The sequence below is a fragment of the Rattus rattus genome, chromosome X (assembly GCF_011064425.1).
Source record: "Rattus rattus isolate New Zealand chromosome X, Rrattus_CSIRO_v1, whole genome shotgun sequence".
Taxonomy (NCBI): Eukaryota; Metazoa; Chordata; class Mammalia; order Rodentia; family Muridae; genus Rattus; species Rattus rattus.
This window is the reverse complement of record NC_046172.1, coordinates 127227830-127242670: the sequence shown is the minus strand read 5'-3', so window position 1 is coordinate 127242670 and position 14841 is coordinate 127227830.

Genomic DNA, 14841 nt, shown 5'->3' with positions numbered 1-14841 from the left:
TGTTGGGTGGGACTTCTCAGAGGACAGTTATGGTAGGATCCTGTCTGCAACCATAACAGAGTATCATTAATAGTGTCAAGGACCAGTTTTTGCCCATGGAATGGGTCTCATTTTAGGCGGTCATTGATTGGTCATTCCCTCAGTCTCTGCTCGATCTTTGTCTCTGCCCATCTTGCAGGTAGGACCTATTTTAGATTGTAGGTTTTGTGGGTGGGTTGCTGCCCTTATCTCTTCACTGGGAGTCCTGCATGGCTACTGTCAGTAGCTACTTTAGCATCCAGATCTCCTACTCCTAGGAGTTTCAGCTAGAGTAACCATTATAGGTACCCTGGGGCATCCCCCGTCCCAGGTCTCAGGCATGTCTTAGAGAGGGCCCATCTACCCACTGCCAATTTACATTCTTTCTTCCCTATTCTCCCTATACCTGATTCCTCCCTCACCCCTCTTCCCATCCCTTCTTCCACCTGGGTCCCTCTGTCTCTCTGCCTCTGATATCTATTTTATTTCCCCTTCTGAGAAATAGTCAACTAGCACCCTTTGGGTCCTCCTTGTTATTTGGCTTTTCTGGATCTATGGATTGTAGCAAGGTTAACTTGTATGTTTTAGCTAATATCCACTTATAAGTGATTACATACCGCACATGTCCTAGGTTATCTGACTCAGGATATTTTCTAGTTTCAGCCATCTGCTTGCAAAATTTATGATGTCATTATTTTTAGTAGCTTAATAGTATTCCATTGTGCAAATGTACCATATTTTCACATCCATTCCTTGGTTGAGGACATCTGGGTTCTTTCCAGCTTCTGGTTATTATAATTAAGGATGTTATGAATTTAATGGAGCATGTGTCCTTGTTATATATTAGAGCATCCTTTGGGTGAATGGCCAGGAGTGGTATAGCTGGGTCTTGAGGTAAAACTATTCCAAATTTTCTGAGAAACCACCAAATTGACTTCCAGAGTGGTTGTACCACTTTACACTCCTATCAAAGTATCTTTAATTAATGAAGCACCTCAGCAAAGAGACAGAAAGGTGCATTTAATGATACTCTTCCTAGGGATACTGAATCTCTTCAATTTGTACTTGGACCTTATTAATTTCTTTGTTTTATTTATGAAGGGATAGATAAATGGTGAATTAGCATGTTTGTACTTGCTAATATGTGAATTAATGTTTATGCTTGCTAATATGTACATGAGTATGTGCATTCTAAATGTGCTCATGTATAAACATATATATGCAATTTTTTGTTTTCAGTATTCTCATTTAAATGTAGTTTGCCTTCAAGGTGCAAAACTATAGACAAGTTTAAAAGAGCCCAAATTTCCTTTCCTTTTAAAAATTATTTTATTTATTTACATTCTGAATGTTGCCCCCTCCTGGTCACTTCCCAGAGCTCTTCACCCAATCCCCTGTCCTCTTTTCCTCTGAGAGTGTGCTCCTTTCCCATGCCCTCTGGGCAACCCTCTACCCTCTGGATCAAGTATCTACTGGATTAGGCACATCCTCTCTCACGGAGGCCAGGCAATGCAGTCCTCTGCTACATATGTGCTGGGGGCCACAGACCAAACCCTGTATGCTCTTTGATGACTTGATCTCTGGGAGTGTCCAGGAATCCATGTTAGTTGACACTGTTGGTCTTCCTATGGGGTTGCTCTAACTTTCAACGCCTTCAATCCTTCCCCTTAGATAGGGGTTCCCAAACTCATTCCAATGGAAATATCTGCATATACCACAGTCAGCTGCTAGTAAAGCCTCTCAGAGGACAGCCATGCTAGGCTCTTGTCTGCAAGCACAACATGGCATCAGTAATAGTGTCAGGGTTTGATACCAGCCCATGGGATGGATCTCAATTTGGGCTTGTCACTGGATGGCCTTTTCGTCTGTCTCTGCTCCACATTTGTCCATGCATTTCTGTCAGGAAAAATTCTAGGTTAAAAATTTTAAAGGTACTTTGGTGACCCCATCCCTCTACTGGGGGACCTATCTACTGAAAGAGGGCTCTTAAGGTTCCATCTCCACACTTTTGGGCATTTTGGCTAAAGTGATCCTTACTGAATGCCGGGAGTCTCTCACATTATAGGTCTTTGGGACTTTCTAGAGGTTCCCCATGCCCTCCAACCCAGCAGCTGCATACTTCCACTCATTCTGCTGGCCCTCTGGGCTTCTCTCCTGTCTCCCCCCATACCTGATCCTGCCCCCTTTTCCCTTCTTCCTCCCTCCTTCCCTCCCTCTCTCCCTCCCTCCCTTCCTCCCTCCCTCCCTCCTTCCTTTCCTCTCTCTGCCTCCAGTGATTATTTTGTTGCCTATTCTAAGTGGGATTGCAGCATTTACACTTGGACCTTCCTTCTTGTTAAATTTCCTATAGTCTGTGAGTTGTATCCTGGGTATTCTGTACTTTTTGGCTAATATCCACATATTAGTGAGTACATACTATGCATGTCTATTTAGGTCAGGGCTACTTGACTAAGGATGATATTTTAGATTTCCATCCATTTTCCTGCAAAATTCATAATGTCCTCATTGTTAACAGCTGAATAGTATTCCACTGTGTAAATGAACCATGTTTTCTGTATCTATTCTTCAGTTGAGGGACATCTGACTTGTTTCTAGTTTCTGGCTATTATGACTAAGATTGCTTTGAACATAGTGGAGCATGTGTTCTTGGTACCACAATTATTTATCCATTCTTCAGTTGAGGGACACCTACATTGTTTCCACTTTCTGAATATTATGAATAAATCTGCTATGAACATAGTTGAGCAAGTGATCCTGTGGTATATTGGGACTTCTTTTGGGCATATGCCTAGGAGAGGTATAGTGAGGTCTTGAAGTAGAACTTTTCCCATTTTTTCTGAGAAACTGCCAAATTGATTTCAAAAATGGTTGTACAATTTTGTACTCCCACCATCAATGGAGATGTGTTCCCCTTGCTCCACATCCTTATAGGAATTGTCTGGTAGAATTTTGATGATCACTTATATATGCTATCATATCATCCATGAATAGTGATACTTTGATTTTTCCCTTCCAACTTGTATTCCATTGATCTCCTTTATTTGTCTTATTTCTCTAGCTAGAACTTCAAGTATTATACTGAATAGAGAGAGAGAGAGAGAGAGTGGATAAGTTTGCCTTGTCCTCTAGTAGAATTTCTTTTTCTCTCTATTTGATGTTGGCTATCATCTTGAGATATATATATATATATATATATATATATATATATATTTACTGTGTTTTGCTTTGTGCCTTCTATCTCTGAACTTGCCAACAGTTTTATCATGAAGGAGTGTTGGAATTGGTCAAAAGGCATGTTCTCGTCTAATGAGATGATTAAGTGGTTTTTTTTTTTTTATCTCTATTAACTTGAGTATTTCTTATTTACATTTTGATTGTTATTCCCTTCCTGGTTTCCAGGCCAACATCCCCTAACCCCTCTCCCTCCCCTTCTATATGGGCTTCCCCTCCCCATCCTCCCCCATTACCGCCCTCCCCCCAACAATCACTTTCACTGGGGGTTCAGTCTTGGCAGGACCAAGGGCTTCCCCTTCCACTGGTGCTCTTACTAGGCTATTCATTGCTACCTATGAGGTTGGAGCCCAGGGTCAGTCCATGTATAATCTTTGGGTAGTGGCTTAGTCTCTGGAACTCTGGTTGGTTGGCATTGTTGTTCATATGGGTTCTCGAGCCCCTTCAAGCTCTTCCAGTCCTTTCTCTGATTCCTTCAACGGGGGTCCCGTTCTCAGTTCAGTGGTTTGCTGCTGGCATTTGCCTATGTATTTGCTGTATTCTGGGTGTGTCTCTCAGGAGAGATCTACATCCGGCTCCTGTCGGCCTGCACTTCTTTGTTTCATCCATCTTATCTAGTTTGGTGGCTGTATATGTATGGGCATTGTGTAGTTTTTTTTTTAAAGTTTTTTTTAATCTGGTGGATTATGTTGATTGATTTTTATATATTGAACCACCCCTTCATCCTTGGGATAAAGCCTACTTGATCATGGTGGGTGATGTTTTTGATATGTTCTTGGATTCAGTATGTTATTGAGTATTTTTGGATTAGTGTTCATAAGGGAAATTGGTCTGAAATTCTCTTTCTTTGTTGATTCTTTCTGTGGTCAAGGTATCAGGGTAAATTTGGCCTAATAGAACGAGTTTAGCAGTGTTCCTTCTGTTTCTATTTTGTAGAGTAGTTTGAGGAGTATTGGTATTAGCTTTGTCTGTGAAAGTATGAAAGAATTCTTTGCTAAAACCTGGTCCTGGTTTTTTGTTTGTTTGTTTGTTTGTTTGTTTGTTTGGGGACTTTAATGACTGCTTTTCAGTGGTTATAGGACTATTTAAATAGTTTGCCTATATTTATTTTACTTTATTTAACTTTAGTGAGTGGTATTTATTTAGAAAATCAACCATTGTGCTTAGATTTTCAAAGTTTGTGGAGTACAGCCTTTTGAAATAAGACCAAATGATCTTTTGAATTTCTCTAGTGTCTGTTGTTATCTCTCCCCTTTCATCTCTGATTTCATTAATTTGGAGAGTTACTATCTTTTTCCCTTTTGGCTAGTTTGGTAAGGGTTTAACTAAATTCTTTTTGATTGTTCTTAAAGGAACAGCTCTTGGTTTCCTTGATTTTTTTGAATTGTCCTCTTTGTTTCTAATTTATTGATTTTAGCCATGAGTTTGGTTACTTCCTGCCATCTAGTATTGGGTGTGTTTGATTCTTTTTTTTTTTTCTACAGGTTCCAGGTGCACTGTTAAATGGCTAGTATAACATCTAGGTTTACTTTTAACTGCTTTTGGTGGTAGGTAAAGAGCAAAGTCCTCTAGAAGTGTGAGATATTTTCCATAGATAAATGGAAAGGATGATTAACTCCAGAACAAATGAATGAACAAATGGAATGACAAACAAACTTGTGTTTGAAGACAAAATACAAATCACAGTAATGTGCGGCTCTTGTTTATGGAATTTTCGGCACCTATTTACTCTGGAGTTCAGTGAATGGGACAAAGAGATGGCTCAGTTAAGTGCTTGCTTTATGTGTGAAAACCTCAGTTAGACTCTCCAGATCTCATGTCAAAAAAGCCTAGTGTGTAGGCAAGCACTTGGAAATCTCAGTCCTTATAATATGGAAAGATCTGGAATAGGGAAACAGCTCTAAAAGCTGACCCTCACATCTCCTGTTAGATCATAGTTTACTTTTAAATTCTGTGCTCTTTCTGATCATCTCATTTTGTCATTTGGAATGGAGACACTTCACTTTAAGGTAAACTTATATTGTCATTCCTGTGCCTTTCTGAAGACAAAATGATGACCTTCTATAGGAAGAGAACACATTTAATTAGGCAGCTGCATCAAACAGATGCCACTGAAGTGCCCTTTTGAATTTTTCTGCTTGAACAACTAGGGGAAAATGACATACTATCTTTCAAGAGTTGAGATGTATTTAGTCACATAACTTATTTTTTATCACTTGTGTATATTTGTATGAGTACATGTATGCATGCAGGTACACATATGTGCTCATGCTTGTGGAGGCCAGAGGTCAACCTTGGAAGTAAATGTTCAGGATCCATCTATTTTGTTGTGTGAAAGACTTTCTTGATGGTCTGGAGTTTACTGAAGAAGCTGGACTAAGCATTCCCAAGGTTCCACATATTTCCATGTTCCAAGTGCTTAGATTACAAGTGTATGCCATCATAGTTGGCTTTTTTATATGGGATCTGGGGCTCAAAATCAGGTTTTTATTCACAAGGACAGCACTTTACTTATTAAGTCATCTCCCTTCCCCTCTTCTCTGCACTATTATGCATCTAATAGGTGCCAATCCCTACAGAGCCTAGGCCCAGAGGCCAAAAGATGGACTGAAGACAGTTGCTATCATCTAAGACTTTATCATTCAGTGAAACAAACAGGAATAGAAAGCTATGGGTGATTTGAAGCATCATGGTAGGCATGGATGGAGCCTGGTTATTCATAGGGATTATGGTGAGAAAAAGTGTGAGAGCAGAAAGGTCATGCTAATAGAGGGAGACAGCATGCAAAATAGAGATCTGAAATAACTGACATTTGGCTAGTGTGAAAGACGCAGAGAGGAAAGCATAGCATAATTGTGTCAGGTAGAAAAGCTCAGGTGAATGAGTAAGGGGTATTTTTGGTACCAAGTACACATAACTTCTCAGAGGGGAATTTTTATACTGGGTGTATTGCACTGGGGTTGTATGACAGGTGGCTTCAATCAAAGGCACTTCAATCAAAGTGGAAGATGATAGAACATAGTCACCTCTCATATGCCTCTATAAACTCTATTTGCTAATGTCAGTAGCATGCTACATGTAACATCAAAGGGCTTCCTGTGGAGGGTGTTTCATGCCCAGACCTTTCTCCTATAATCATTTAAAACCTGCAGCAGTCCTAATGCTGCGTTTCTTCTTTGCACTATTTCAGTGGAAATTATGAATTCACTCAGTCCTAAATAACCAATATTGACAGATTTATAAGAATAACTGTGTGTGAAATAAAAAAAGCACTTTGCCTTTCTTCATTTCTTACCCAATGAAGAGTAAGACAAGCCATCATTTTCTGTTTGTAATGCTGAATGTTTTACAACATGATTTTGTTTCCTTTTATGGTAATAAGAAACTATGGAATTGATACAAGACACTGTCAAGCAGGTCTCTTCTGTGATTTTTGTTCTGACAAGATACTTCTGATGGTAGTGCTGTGAATAAAGTCTGGTCTGTGATTCGGCTGTAGGTTCAAATGATGCTAAATCTATAGTCTAAGAAGCCAGATGCTTTGGTAGATATGTCTGCATTTACAGTGGTGGGAGGTGGTTATGAAATGACCATGAAGTCTTAATATACAGCTCTGTCACGCATATATATATATATATATATATATACACATATATATATTGTAGTTTTGCTTTCTTTAATGATTTATAATTAAAACATAACTTCAAATATTTATAAGAATATCAAGATTTGGAACTATCCTTATCAGAATTCAAAAATTTCACTACTCCTGGTTATGTTTATTTGGAGATTTACGTAGATTGCACACATGCTACAAATTTCAGGTTCATCATTTCTAAAACTGGAATGATTACAGTTGTTTTGAAGTTTCTCTAAATAAATATAAAGAGAACATATACAACTAAACACATAGCATCAGAAACCAAATAAAAAGATTAGGTATTGTAAATGACAGCACATAGAATACCAAGAATACTGATTCTGGAGTTAGTCTCTCATTCAATAAGCATTGATTGAATTAGGCATCCACTGAGTCTGTCTGTGTATTGGGTTAGATATTGGATGCACAATAAACAAGGTTGTGTTATCAGAAGCAGTTGGAACTTCAAAGCCTTAAGATCAAAATCCTAGCTGTAGAACAATGGAGAGCAGTTTAACTTCTTTGAGCTGTAGCTTCATATCTGTACAATCATTATAATCATATATGCATTGCAATGTTACTGTAAGGTAAACCAAACTGTACATAAATAGCAAACTTAGAGTAAGTATGCAGGAAATTGTGCCAATTGATAATGATCATCATTTTCACCCTCCTTATTATCATCATATTAGAATCTCATTATTTCTTTTTAAAATAAATTTGAATGTACCTATTATTATTGCATTCAGGTATTTTTCAGTTGACAGTTTCTATCATCTTGATATTTGGTGGAAATATTGAAAATCTCCGAGATATTTAAAATAATCTGTAGCAGTCACAATGCTTTAATGCCATGTTATACTTTGATGGCATTTATGTTTCTAATTCTTTTAATGTGTTAATAAATATTTATTGAGCACCTGTTCTGTGTTACATGTTTTCTACCAAGAAAAGAGGTAATATCATTATAATAATTTCATTAATTTGTTTATTCTTTGCTGCGCATAGAATCAAGGGCTTACTGTATCCTAGTTAAGTATTCTAACCCAAAGTTACACCTCCAGCCTCTGATTACATTCAATTGAAAAAGGAAGAAAGATTTGAATAAGGACAGGTCAGGAGATTCTAAGCAATTTTCAAACCACTGGCTTTGGCTGTTCTTGATTGCTTCCAGGAAATTGAAAGTAAGTCCCATTGTGTCATTTTTCTTGGTATTAGATGAGGCATTTTTTTGTGGCCAGTCTTTAAATGCCTATACTTCTTCATTTAGTAGTGGAGCCTCTTAAGTTTTCTCCATTCACATTGGTATGTCAACTGGTACTAACATTATTGAGCTCTTGTTTAGACAACCACACTGTTGAGTTTACTTGACACAGCTTCCCTGGTACATACAGACAATATAATCAGACAGCAGACTTCCTAGGCCTCTGGTTCTTATAGTCTTTCTGCCCAATCTTACTTGATGTTCCCTGAGTCTTAGGTGTAGGGGTTGTATTGGAGAAGAGCATTGTCAGCTGTTCTCTGCATTGTTACCAGTTGTAGCTCTCTGTAATGGTTTCCGTCTACTTGCTATGAAGGAAGCAATGGGAACATGGGTGCAGAGGTCTTTAACTAGGGAGCAGAGAAAGAAGATAGTGCAGAAGGAGAGGCAAGGGAGGAGTGGTAAATAACACTGTTTAAAAAAGAAAGGGAATCATATTATCTTATATTTACCTGAAGTTACATATATTAAAACGCACACATGCATGTGTGCACACACACAGAGGAAGTTCTAACACTTGAATTAAAATGCTCCCTTTAGAAATGCAAATCAAAACAACTCTGAGATTTCACGTCACACCAGTGAGAATGGCTAAGATCAAAAACTCAGGTGACAGCAAATGCTGGCGAGGATGTGGAGAAACAGGAACACTCCTCCATTGTTGGTAGGATTGCAGACTGGTACAACCATTCTGGAAGTCAGCCTGGAGGTTCCTCAGAAAATTAGACATTGCACTACCCAAGGACCCAGCTATACCTCTCTTGGGCATATACCCAAAAGATGCCCCAACAAATAACAAAGACACATGCTCCACTATGTTCATAGCAGCCTTATTTATAATAGCCAGAAGCTGGAAAGAACCCAGATGCCCTTCAACAGAGGAATGGATACAGAAAATGTGATACATCTACACAATGGAATACTATTCAGCTATCAAAAACAATGACTTTATGAAATTCCTAGCCAAATGGATGGAACTGGAAAATATCATCCTGAGTGAGGTAACCCAATCACAGAAAAACACACGTTGGTATGCACTCATTGATAAGTGGCTATTAGCCCAAATGCTTGAATTACCCTAGATGCACAGAACACATGAAACTCAATAAGGATGACCAAAATGCGAATGCTTCACTCCTTCTTTAAAAGGGGGACAAGAATACCCTTGGCAGGGAATAGAGAGGCAAAGATTAAAACAGACACAGAAGGAACACCCATTCAGAGCCTGCCCCACATGTGGCCCATACATATACAGCCACCCAATTTGATAAGATGGATGAGGCAAAGAAGTGCAGGCCGACAGGAACCAGGTGTAGATCTCTCCTGAGAGACACACCCAGAATACAGCAAATACATAGGCGAATGCCAGCAGCAATCCACTGAACTGAGACTAGGACCCCTGTTGAAGGAATCAGAGAAAGGACTGGAAGAGCTTGAAGGGGCTCGAGACCCCATATGAACAACAATGCAAACCAACCAGAGCTTCCAGAGACTAAGCCACTACCCAAAGACTATCCATGGACTGACCCTGGGCTCCAACCTCATAGGTAGCAAAGAATAGCCTAGTAAGGGCACCAGTGGAAGGGGAAGCCCTTGGTCCTGCCAAGGCTGAACCCCCAGGGAACGTGATTGTTGGGGGGAGGGTGGTAATGGGGGAAGGATGGGGAGGGGAAGCCCATATAGAAAGGGAGGGGGGGGGATGTTGGCACCGGAAACTGGGAAGGGGAATAATAATCAAAATGTAAATAAGAAATACTCAAGTTAATAAAGATTTAAAAAATTAAAAAAAATAAATAAAATGCTCCCCTTAAAAGTCATAGAGCAAGTAGTAAAAATCCCTGTACCAGGAGTTAGGAAAACTCCTTTTGGGTTGCTCTTCATGGGATTTCAAGCAACTCTCCAACAATACAAGGTATTGTTGCTCTTGATTGCCTCCAAGAATTTGAAGGTAAGTTCCTATTGCTGAGCACAACATGCACTTTGGACACAGGTCTCTGAGAAATTGAACTGAAACTGTGTCCTACCCTGGAATTAGCTTTCATATCACCAGAAGATTCTATGTAATTTGCAAAGGAAGAAAGGCAGTTCCACCCTGCTGTGATGTCTATGAACCACAACAATGAGCAAGGCATCCTTAAAGGTACAGTAGTGATGCTCATGTCTTTGAGTAACCAATTGTTCTCTAATTGGACTTTAAGTCCTGTTCAACAGGAGGAAAATCATGCCATGTAATGACTTGTCCAACTACAAGTGGCGAATGAGGCGATCTCAGAGGAGAGCCTACTAATGCCTAAACCCTAAACCAGTATAATTTCCTGTTTCATTCTTAATACTTATCCTTATACCCAAAGATAAGAGGAGATCTCTCCCTCATCAAGGACTCTTCTTTTCACACCACTTGGATTTCTAATCCTCATCAAATATTTAGGCAGATGTCTGGGGTGAGGAGTTCAGAGGAAGATTTAGTTTTTAAATGACAAGACTTCATGTGGATGCCAGGAGGACTTTGGTTCCTATCAGTTGTTAGCAAGAATGTATTGTTGGCCCTGAGAAGGCAACTTTAAATGTCAACCAAGGAGGAAAAGGATGAATTTCCCAGAAGGCAGTCTCCAAATCTCAATTTCTTCAATATAATTGATCTTCATTTTTAATGTTTCCACTGAAGAAAACTGTGGCTTTAAAATTTATACAATTCCTTTCCAGGTTGAAAGTTCCTCCTCATTTCTGTGCTTTCAAATCTCAGGCTGCTTGAAAATCAAAGTTAAGCATACTGTCACACCCCAAATTCTAGTTCTCACACTTTGCTGCAGCTATGAGTGGAACAGCTGACAGTGCTTCTGTGCAGTTACCTTTCGTAGTCACTCTCCTAGCTTCACTGTAAGTGGTAACAAAGCCAACAGTCAACATTGCAAGTCCTAGGTTCTCTGTGGTGTCAGCTTCAGTCCCTCCTCCCTCTGTTTCTCCTAGCTTGCACTTTCTACAGCTATCAGTTGTTGCTGAAATTTGCTTGTCCTTCCATTTTTGTTAAAGGCTTTTCCTTTTCTTTCTCTCTATTGTCTCTGTATCTAGCCTGATTTTTTATAGTAAGACTCCCACCTGCTTTCTGTTGCAGAATGACCTTGGAATCTTGCTAGGGAAACAGAGCTCCTTTGCCTTCTAGCTAGTAATTAGTGTCAGATGATAGAAACTGTGTGAGTTACAAAGAGAGCTAGGAAAGGTGAGATATGCCTTTTGGTTGAAGTGTTCACATCAAGGAATTACTGGAAAACTTGAGTGGTGAGACTTTGCACACTATGTATGTATAAATATATAATTTGTAATAGGATGAGAATGGGGTACAACTTCTCACACTCCCATTTTGGAAACGAGTTTCTTCACACTGCAGTATCCGTTTTGATAACCATGCAGAGACAGATGGCATTTTGTCCTCCTTCCAAAACAGAGGAATAGTTTGCTGAGCTCTAGCTAGTATAATGAGAAGCCGTGTAAGTTGAAGATGAGGTGAAACCAGAGCATCTGTCAGCCCTCATGTGCCAGATTGGAGATGCTGCAGACAAACTAATATTTCAACAAAAAGTTGAAGCGAGTATAGATTTGTGACCAAAATGATTGCATTTGATAACAATGCTATAGCAGATGTCCTAGAGTTCATGCTTGCTTTTTATTACTGCTCTGTGAGTGCTTTTGGAAGCAAGACCTAGCAGCACAGCTTGTATGGAACATGTTCATTATAAAATTTTATTTTACAGAAAACAATGAGATGGAAAATTTTAGCTAATCTGGTATTTTCCTACCCTATCATATTTCTTTACTTATTATTTAGGGGGGACTCCATTCTCATTTGATTTATGTTGATGGTTTCTAGCCTAATGAAACACCATCATGTTAATTTGAAGTGGAGAATGAACGTGGCATTAATGTTCATCACCTAATATGTTTCTAGTCTGGATCATAGCAAGATGTAGCACAAGATATAAAATCCTTTCCATTCATTTTATTGCTGATTTGTATTACTTTGGATAATTTCAAAAGTTCTTTAAGATAAACAATTAGAGAAAAAACAGGAGATATACAGAGTTTAAAACAGCAGCAAATGTATATTGCTTTAGTTTTTCAATATAAAATAAATTAATTGTTAAAAAAATGAAGGGAAAAAATTTCAACTATCATTTTCCTTGTTCAGTAGTTATCTTTTTAAGAACAGTTGTTTTAGATGCACAGGGTTTCAAGTGTATCCATATTGTGAAGAATGTGTTCCTCTGTATGCATGGTGGCTTTTCAGCTTCAGTGCTATAGAAAGCAATGCTCATCTGACTAAGTGTAGGAAAGGCACTGGCTCAGAAGCTGGCTCCCACATTGTGTGCATTATAAGAAGGGCAATTACTCTGGGTTTCATTGAAATGTGAAAGAGCCATATAACCTGATTGCCTTATAACAGGCCCTTATTAGGAGAAGACGATTACTTTTAAAGGCTAAAGAATATTAATAAAAGGTTACACGAGGTAGTCAAAATGTTATAGCATCAAGTTTACACATAGGAAGAGAGTCCAATTACATGTAAGGATATTTTGTATTGTAGGGCTGTTTCTTGCAAAGGAATTATACCCAAGGAATAAGTGTTCCTCCTGCCTTAAACTCAGTGGCTCTTGGGAAACATATGGTTTCATTTTGGCACTCATCTTCTTGCTTCCCATGGAGTTCTTAACTTAGATTGCTTTATTTCCTGGCAGCTTCTGGTGTTGAAGTCTGCATTACATTGAAACCAGTAGCATGGGTTTGGGTTTGCCTGCACGGGTTCATGTGCAGTTGTTTTGTAGAGTGCTAAACCACGCTCCCAGCAAGTCTCGCTTTGAATTGAAAATGTTATGATATAGTAACACACTAGTGTGCTAAAATAGATATGCATGTAATTAAATAAACATGTCTGAGTTAAATGAAGAAGAACTCAGTTTTACTCTCATCTGTTCCAAGGCAACTTTGCTTGTATATTTTGTCCTTACATTGCCTGTTTTTTCAATGCTCTTTTCTGTGAAAAATAGTTTATATTTTTAAATGGGTTGGAATTTCATATTTTCTAATATTGAAGTTACCATAAAGAATTATCAAGTCAAGCTAATGTAATCTCATCTTATATCTCATATACTAGCCTTTTGGGTTTTTTTTTTTTTAGAAAAAATGACTTAAATGTTAAAAATATGTGTGATTCATTGTAGAAACCGTTGATATAATTTTTGAAATGAAAGAGGAGATTTTCTTTTTGCTCTCACTAAAAAATCATTCATTTTCTTGAAAACTTATGAAGACCCAGAGGAGAACTGTCTTTATATGACATTCAAGATATGTGAAATGTTACACTAGTTTAGGGTACAAATAAGGCTATTTCTTTCAGTTCTTCCCTCTAATTACTTAGGTTCTCACATGCTTGCTGAAGGGCAGATCTCCCTCTTTTTTCTCTTTTTTTATTGGGTATTTCTTATTTACATTTCAAATGTTATTCCCAGATCTCCCTCTCAATTCCTCTCCTCTTACCTCTACCAAATTGCTAGGAGCTATAGTTCTCCCCCACAGCTCAGTGAAGGTAAATGTCCTGGCTTCTATACCCAAGTAAAGGCACAATTGGAATCCAAGTTCTTGCTTGCTGTTACATAATGATGCTTTGGAAACTGGCAGCAATCAAGGGTCTCACAGTGAATTTTCTTGTACCTCTTAACCTGAAAGAAAAACCAATACTTGATTTCTGTGGATCATCCCTCTGCTGGATGGTTTTTAAACAGGAAGAGTTAAGGTGGCAAAATGTTTGTATTCTAATATTAAACAACAGCTTATATTTGTATAATTTGAAATATAGTCATATGCTATTAATAGAGTAACCATATAACCAATTCCTAGAACTGAAACTCGGCAAGGCTCAGAGAAGCTAAATAATGCTTTTAAAGTAACAAAAAGTACTCCTATTTTGAATCCTGCTTGGTCAACTTCTCAAGATCCATCTCTGGATGTGGAGGCAGAAAGTAGAAAACAGACTTCCTTTAAACCAAAGCTCTAATTTTTATGTAATTTTTGATATAAAGATCAAGTAAGCATATTTTTAGTAACTATTATGCATTTTGTAATTTATGTAGACAATTTCTATGCGTAGGAAATCACCTTTGGATTTGTGTTGCTTATTAAGTAAAACATGCTAAATTAAAATAGGTATCATAAGACAACATATAAGTACATTGAATGTGGGAAGGAAAAGTATAAATGGATTGTATTCTATCAGGGTCAGTACTCAGATATTGTCTTTTATTAGATCAATGACTTAGACAAAAAATGATTCAGGGACCAATTATAGCCTCTTGTCTTTTTTCCTTAACTTTAAATATTATATGTAATGCTAAACTCAGACCATGATTATGAAAGTCCAAGATGGGCTTGACAAAAGAATAAGAAAGGAAAAATATTCAAAATTGAACAAAATTATTTAAATCAATTTCTGGTCATTATATCCATATGTACATATACATGTACACACATGCATGTATGCATGCTAACTCAAGAGAATAAACTTGTAAAATAGTAACTTAGCAGATTTTTATCAGTTCTATCATCAGAACTTAAAAGATTTGTATTAATTCTTTTCTCAGTGTAACTCATCATTGTTCTTCAATAGTGACTTGTGAGCTGACTTTTAGATCAATGCCATAGA